This window comes from Gallus gallus, chromosome 1 (genome assembly GCF_016699485.2).
Source record: "Gallus gallus isolate bGalGal1 chromosome 1, bGalGal1.mat.broiler.GRCg7b, whole genome shotgun sequence".
NCBI lineage: Eukaryota > Metazoa > Chordata > Aves > Galliformes > Phasianidae > Gallus > Gallus gallus.
The window spans coordinates 182361814-182369000 of record NC_052532.1 but is presented as its reverse complement, the minus strand read 5'-3'; the positions used below and the strand labels follow the sequence as shown (position 1 = coordinate 182369000).

At 41.6% G+C, this 7187-nt stretch overlaps 1 long non-coding RNA gene across 2 annotated transcripts; it reads left to right on the top strand.

Annotated features, from left to right (window-relative positions):
- Window positions 1-419: 419 nt before the first annotated feature.
- Window positions 420-6625, top strand: LOC121107195. 2 transcript variants are annotated; one of them, XR_006931986.1, is made up of 4 exons: window positions 420-512; window positions 1191-1298; window positions 5155-6135; window positions 6471-6625. It is a non-coding gene; the product is annotated as an uncharacterized LOC121107195 (long non-coding RNA). The 2 variants fall into 2 exon arrangements; XR_005840918.2 differs by having other exon boundaries at window positions 5155-6625.
- The last annotated feature ends 562 nt before the right edge of the window (window positions 6626-7187 follow it).

Genomic DNA, 7187 nt, shown 5'->3' with positions numbered 1-7187 from the left:
GCCTTTCGTATTGTCCTCTGGTAAACAAAGTTCAAATGGTGACTGTTGTTTGTAAGTAGGATACATCAGAGCAGAGGGGGCAGTGGAATGGTCAAGGCCTGGAGTGTGTCCAAATTCCTGAGTAGCAACAGTGAAAGATATTAAATCTTAAATAATTAAAAAAAAAAAAAAACAAAAATAAGACCAATAAGAAAACTACCACCATAGCAAAAAAAACCCCACATACGTTTCCATCATGCAAACGATTCTGTTTCTTACCACTTGACAGCTGGAGTTCAGGATTCTGAGTTTACATAGACTTTTAGAACAGGTAAACATTTCCCAAATGCTAAATACCTCAGAAAAAAACAAAATTAATGATAATTCCCAGAAGCTCGGAAGAGATACTTGAAGTCTGTTTTGTCCCTGGGAATTCTTTCACCTGGACCAGTGACCTGAGAGTGGAGTTGGGGCTGCCTGGTAAACTGAAGGACTGGAGAAACAAGGTGGGATTGGGCTCCTAAATCCTTCAGGTGAGACAATCTATATGATGCTGGAATCAGGCATGGAACACTGGGGCAGACTGGAAAAAATACCAGATTTTGAAGAGCTTAAGGCTTGGCAGAAGGGTCTGCAGAAAGAGGTTTATCTGATGTCTTGGATATGTTCAGAGTTGGTTGTTTTGGACAGAGCATGAGTGACATAGTAGCAGACATTATTTTTAGGTCTGCCTTACAGAGATGGAGTTTATAGAGAATGGTTGGACAAGGAATTATTGGGCACTGAACAAGACCTCCTGTTGCAATAAATTTCAGTGACACAACTGAGCTAATGACTGAGATGAATGAGAGGATGTGCTTTTAGAAAGCCAGGTATGAAGCAATGGAATATCCAGAAAAGATGATCTCTTGCAGTTTTTTCAAAGGTCTTAAAGTTGGACCTCTGGCTTCCAAGAGTCAGGTCTGCCTCCCTTTCCTGCCCCCAAAAGAAAGGCTATGAAAACCCAGGACTTCAGAGGAGGGTAAAGGATTGTGTAAGATCCAGGTGAATGACAGACTTCTTATCGGGTGGGAACAAAACCTGGTGGTATAAACAAAAAAGCAGGCTCAGGCACACCATACTTACCCACACGAGTACAGCAAGCCATCAAGATACAAACACAGGCTATCGCTGTACATTCTCTACTTATCTAAAAGTATCTTTTAATACAGGGCAGCTACGTGTTGATTGCTTCTTGAGAAACGTCGATGAACTGTACCGACTCCTGAATCATATCCAGACATCAGTTTGTCCAGGGCAAAGCGGTGCCAGGAACCAAGGTAATAATGTAATGGCATAGATTAATGCTTCTGTGACGCTGCTTAATTTACTCAAGTATAGATAAGGGACTACTATAATCCACATATATTTCTGGACGCTTTTCCTCTAACACTACAAGCAGATAAATGCTTCAGAACTGATCTGTGTGGTGGCTTCACACTGAGGGGCTGCTAAACTCCACCATGCCACACTCTCATTCCTTGTCCTCAAAAGAGTGAAGGGAGAAAATAGAAAATATAGGGGAAAAAAAAGGCTCATGGATTGAGATAAGGACAGGGTTATCATGAGCCAATTTCTGTCACAGGCAAAACAGCACAGGGAGACTAATTTATTACTAACAGACTGGAGCATTGTGAATAAAAAGCACTCTACAAACACTTTCCCCTGTGGTAAATCCTAAGAGCTCCTGCCATGAATCAGGATCCATTCTGGAAGATGCTTTAAAAACATTGTAAGAGCCCAAAGGAATGAGGTAGTTTCATGGCCTTTCCTACAGTCTTATGCTGTAACAGTGGAGTCTTCAGGGAAGACCAGTAGTTCTCTACTGCTGAAAGTTAAAGATCAATAGTTAGATGTGAGATACTTCCTTCTACTTCAACTGTTAACTACATTCACGCCTTTGTGGGGATGAATATAATGTGTTTTGTAATGTGACATCTAGCGGCGGTGTTGTGTAATAGTAATGAGATAGCAGGTGAAAATGTTACTAATCAGCATGTAGCTACAGCATTTTATTTAGTGACATCCAACCCATGTTTTTAAATGTTTTCAAATTCTTCATAACATATTGCAGCATACTTGGTGGTGCAGTAGCAAGCGTGTGTTTCTCACTAAAACAGATGAAGAATCCTGCACCTGAACTTGCACTCTGCCTTTTTTTAAAGTAGAGCCTTTCTGTAATTTCAAGTACCAGTACCTTACAGCAAAATCACACTATGGATTTTTTGGGCTAAATTCAGAATGAAGGTAAGAGATTTGAGTAACAAACAGAAGAGAGCATTGATATAAATTCAAAAATGCCAGTGACCCATTTAAATCATCCAGACAATTCCTACTCATTTCCAAAGCCAGAAAATCCAGAACTCAGAGCTTCTGGAAAAAAAAAAAAAAAAAAAAAGCTGGTAGTTCGCTATCAGGAACCCCATGTCATGGTCTCTGGAGCTTGGTCATAGTGCTGTGAACCAGTTTCCACTGTCCCCTGGAAACTAGGTATGCCTACATGTCTCTAGCTGTCTTGTCACTGGGAGCAGGGAACAGCCAGGAGAATGTGGGAGGGACATATGGAAACCCAGATAGGATTTGAATGCAGGTTCTGGCTCATCGCTGCTCTTCAGCTCTGTTCCCTTCTGTGCAAAATCCTTTGTTTTTTTTTCAGCAGGATTGTTGAATTCAGCTCGCATTGCAACACTTGGATACCTACAGGGTGCTCTGTATTATTCACAGGACTTTAATTTCTGACATGACCTTTCAAAGTGCAGCCCTGAAATGAAGCTGTGGTATTTTGGATAGCTGCAGGCCAACTCTGTGGGACAGCTACACCTCTGTGCACTCTGCCTTCAGTTTCACTGACTTCCCTGCACACAAATTTGTTTTACTTGTTTAGCACCTGTGTTACTCCAGATATTTACTCCTGCCAGAGACTTTACAGTTATATTTCTGAAAAACTGAATGATTTTGCAATTTCTAAGCAAAAAGTATTAAATGGAGGCTTATACATGATATCGGTGTAGGTAATTGTGGTTACCACCAGCAAACACAAACACAATTTTGCCCAGACCATGTACTCATCTGCTTGCCTTGAACACCACAAACGTGTACCAGTACAATCTCAGTGACATGCATAATTTCATAACTGTTGCTGATAGAAACATTACCAGATGGCTCAAGTCATCTGTTTTATAACTCCCTGCTGTTAGCTACCCACAGGCAAAGCATTCAGTAGGAGACTTGGGACTGATTTCTGGTGCTGAAGTGCTTTCCTCCGGCCACATCATTGGAAAGTACCCAAAGGACCATTCTTCGGTTTGAACCCTGAACTTTGTCAGTATGTGGGCAGCTGTGACAGATTGTCCTCCACCACTAATCTGATTTCTGTGGCCCCAAACTGCTCTGCACACTGAAACTATGCATGGCAAGTGAGGATGAGGAGGAGACTGACTTCAAAACTTCAGTGCTACTCTGAAACAAAATGCTAATGTAGATTCAGTCCTTATAGGCTGAATCCAAGTTGTCCTAGTTTATTAAAGTCCCTGGCCTTCTGTTCCTAGTAGATGCTGTAAGAGGTAGAATCCTTATTTTTGTCTCTTGTCACTTAATTATCATTCTTACTCAATGTTCAGGATCTTTCCTCATGAGTGTATCATTTCTTTTAAAGCAAATGTGCTCTGTCTCCTGCAGAACACACAAGTGCTTCTGGTGGTCACAAATATCCATAGTAATATAGAATGATAGAATGGCCTGGGTTGAAAAGGACCACAACAATCACTGAGTTTCAACCCCCCTGCTGTGTGCAGCATCGCCAACCACCAGATCAGGCTGCCCAGAGCCACATCCAGCCTGGCCTTGAATGCCTCCAGGGATGGGGTATCCACAACCTCCTTGGGCAACCTGTTCCAGTGTGTCACCACCCTCTGTGTGAAAAACTTCCTCCTAATATTTAGCCTAAACCTCCTCTGCCTTAGTTTTAAACCATTCCCCCTTGTCCTGTCACTATCCACCCTTGTAAACAGCCATTTCCCCTCCTGTTTTTAGGCTCCCTTCAAGTACTGGAAGGCCACAATGAGGTCTCCCCGGAGCCTTCTCTTCTCCAAGCTAAACAGGCCCAGTTCTCTCAACCTTTTTTCATAGGAGAGGTCCTCCAGCCATCTGATCATCTTAGTGGCCCTCATCTGGACACACTCCAAGAGCTCTGTGCCTTTCTTGTACTGGGGACCCCAGGCCTGGATGCAGTACTCCTGATGGGGCCTCACAGGAGCTGAGTAGAGGGGCACAATCACCTCCCTCAAAAAAACATAAACAAAAATAAATAAAATAATGTCCTCTGTACTTTCTGTTCTACAGGTAGTATTTCATTCAGCCTTTTTCTCTTTAATAGCAATAGCAATAGTTCTCAAAACTGTGACTTACAATAATCTGCACGTGAGGATCGCCTGTGCAAAATCAGAGGCAAAGAGAGAAAGCTCAGTGTAGTTTGGAATTTAGCTACAGGGATGAGAATTGAGGGGACTACACAGGAAACGAGAATGGTGAGATCCAGTCTTGTTTCATGCACAACTGAATAATGAACACCATTAAATTATGGGATTTTATTTATTTTCCACATGTTTCTGTGAGTTAATTCAGTCCCATGTGTCCATTAGGTATTTGTTCTCCAGCTGCTTCCACTCACCTTTCTGGTAGAAATTTAGCTCTGCGTTTGGCCTTTAATTTAACTTATTTTCTCTATATGAAGGCCTCTGCAGAATTTGCTAACATTCTGAACATGACATGTAGCATATTTTGATGCTTTTCTAAGCTGGCAGAAGAACCTATTTGGTTGTAATGTCTTGTGAACATTTGCTCATCCAAGTGCTTGAGGAATGGCCATGCTTCTTGTGGGCTTTGTTACTGCTGGTACATTTCTGTGGTCACAGGGAATACAGATATATAATACACATATGAATTTTCTCTAATTAAAGCCTTCTTGCTGCATTGTGATCCTGGAAAGGAAGGTAGCATTTATAACTCTTGGAAATGAAAAAGATTTCTTTAATTATAACCGTTCTCTTTTTATATTCTAAGCTTGTTAAAGCACACATCCAGGTGATGTTTATGTACATGTCTGTACACAAACACTCTGTATTTGTTAACTTGCAGCATTTTGCTCCAGAGCATACCTGTAGCAGTTTGGCCTCCTTCTCCTGAGGAAAAAATAAGAGCAGTGCTTATAAAGGTAATGAAAAAATAGTCTGAAACACAGTGAGAAATAAGGAGTACTTGTACTATACATACATAACATATGTTTGAAAAATTTTCTTCAGAGCTGTTTGTGAACTATGTACTTTTCACCTTTATTACCAAATTCTTCAGTGTAATAACAACGTTTACCAGATGTCTGTAAGATTTTGGTTCGTTTTGCTTTGTGCTTTTTTTTTTTTTCCTCTTTTTTTTTTCCCCAGACACCTTCACTTTTCAATACTGATTTTTCATCTGAATCAGTGTAACCTTTTCAGCTCAGAGCAGATGGCAGAAGAGCTGTCACCGCTGGGTGGCAGCTGTGCACCTCCTGTCCCAGCCCCTGAGGGACCTCCGCGCTGCTGAGGGCCCTCAGCAATGTGTGGCCTCCTACCGCCACCCCTCACAAACTGCTTTAATTAAAGAATGTAGGCAGGCCAGGGAAAACTCTCACATCCAGAACCACAGAATCCACATCACGAACCTTCAGGTCCTGTTTACAAAGTAGGTGTACCAGACACACTTGGCTGTACCCCTGAGATGGCTGTTGTTAAGAGGGTGGTCGTTCTGCAAAGGCCCTGTTTGTAGCCCTCAGAGATGAGCTTAGCCCTGTTTTAGGCACCTGTACATGATGCAACCCACCTGTGTTTCCTGCTGATCTCCTATCTTGGTACCAGCAATGTCAGCACTGAGTGCCAGTGTTGTGTCTTGGATGTAGTTCTGACATGATGAAGGTTCAGAGTTCAGAAGGGTTAATGCAATTAAACTGTTCAAAGTGTCTATTGGTTCCCAATGCTTAAATACTGGCCATGCACCCTCCTGTTCTGTTATCACAATTTGGGCAGTTAACAGCAAGAGGTGTGAAATTGCCACTGAATGCAAGGAAGAGTTATGCACATCCAGGTAACAAGTTCTTTCTTCATAGACTAGCTTCAGTGCATATGTCTTTTCTGCTTTTAAGATCCTGCAGTATCAGTTTTCTTGAGGCTTTTGGAAAACAGGGGTATCTCTGTCACCCAGAAGTGCTGCAGATGGCTGCTCATTTGAAAAGAGAAGAGGAAGAAATGTTTTTTTAAGCTCTGCTCTAGTCAGTATTCAATTGCACAAAGCCCTCACCCTGCTCCGGTAGCTAAAGTACTTCTTTATAAATACTGGGAATCCACATCCTCGTAGTCAGAGGAATGAGCAGGAACTGTTCATGATAACCCATCATAGATGCTATATTTTTTGTGTTTCAGCAACACATTGCATCAGGATACATAACTTTCTCACTTGCTAATCCAGTCTCATAGAATCATAGGATGGCTTCGGTTGAAAGAGACCTTAAAGATCACCAAGCTCCAACCACCCTGCCATGGGCAGGGTTGCGAACCACTGAATCAGACTGCCTGGGACCCCCATATCATTAAATGTATATTGGCTGAGAAACAAAGAATAACTGTGTTTTTATTTTATTTTATTTTATTTTATTTTATTTTATTTTATTTTATTTTATATTATATTATATATGTGTGATATGAAACAACTGGAGAGACAAGTATGGATTAGGTACCTCCTTGTTTTTATGTCTTTTTTGCTTGCCTTGTTTGCTCTTCCAAAATCCTCCGGTCAACAGTAGGAAGAATATAATGTTACAAAACCAAATGGAAATGTGCAATGGAAAGCAAGAAGGATATTGAGTGACAAAATTATTCCAGGCAGACCACATGGGATCCTGTCCTGTGTATCTGCTTGTGTGCCCAACTGCTCCCACAGTAACTGTTGAGTGTGCTGGCCAACTTCAGCCAACTGAACTGAGTTGTTGAAGTTCCTAGGGGTTTTGTGGAAAATGGCAGCTGGTTAGAGGAGAAAAACCCTGTTTCTAGATGAGGAAAGAATGATAACTGATTCCTTGTTTGGATTGTAGGGCCAGCTGGCCAATCAGCTCGTGAGTAACCACACAGCATTACCAGACT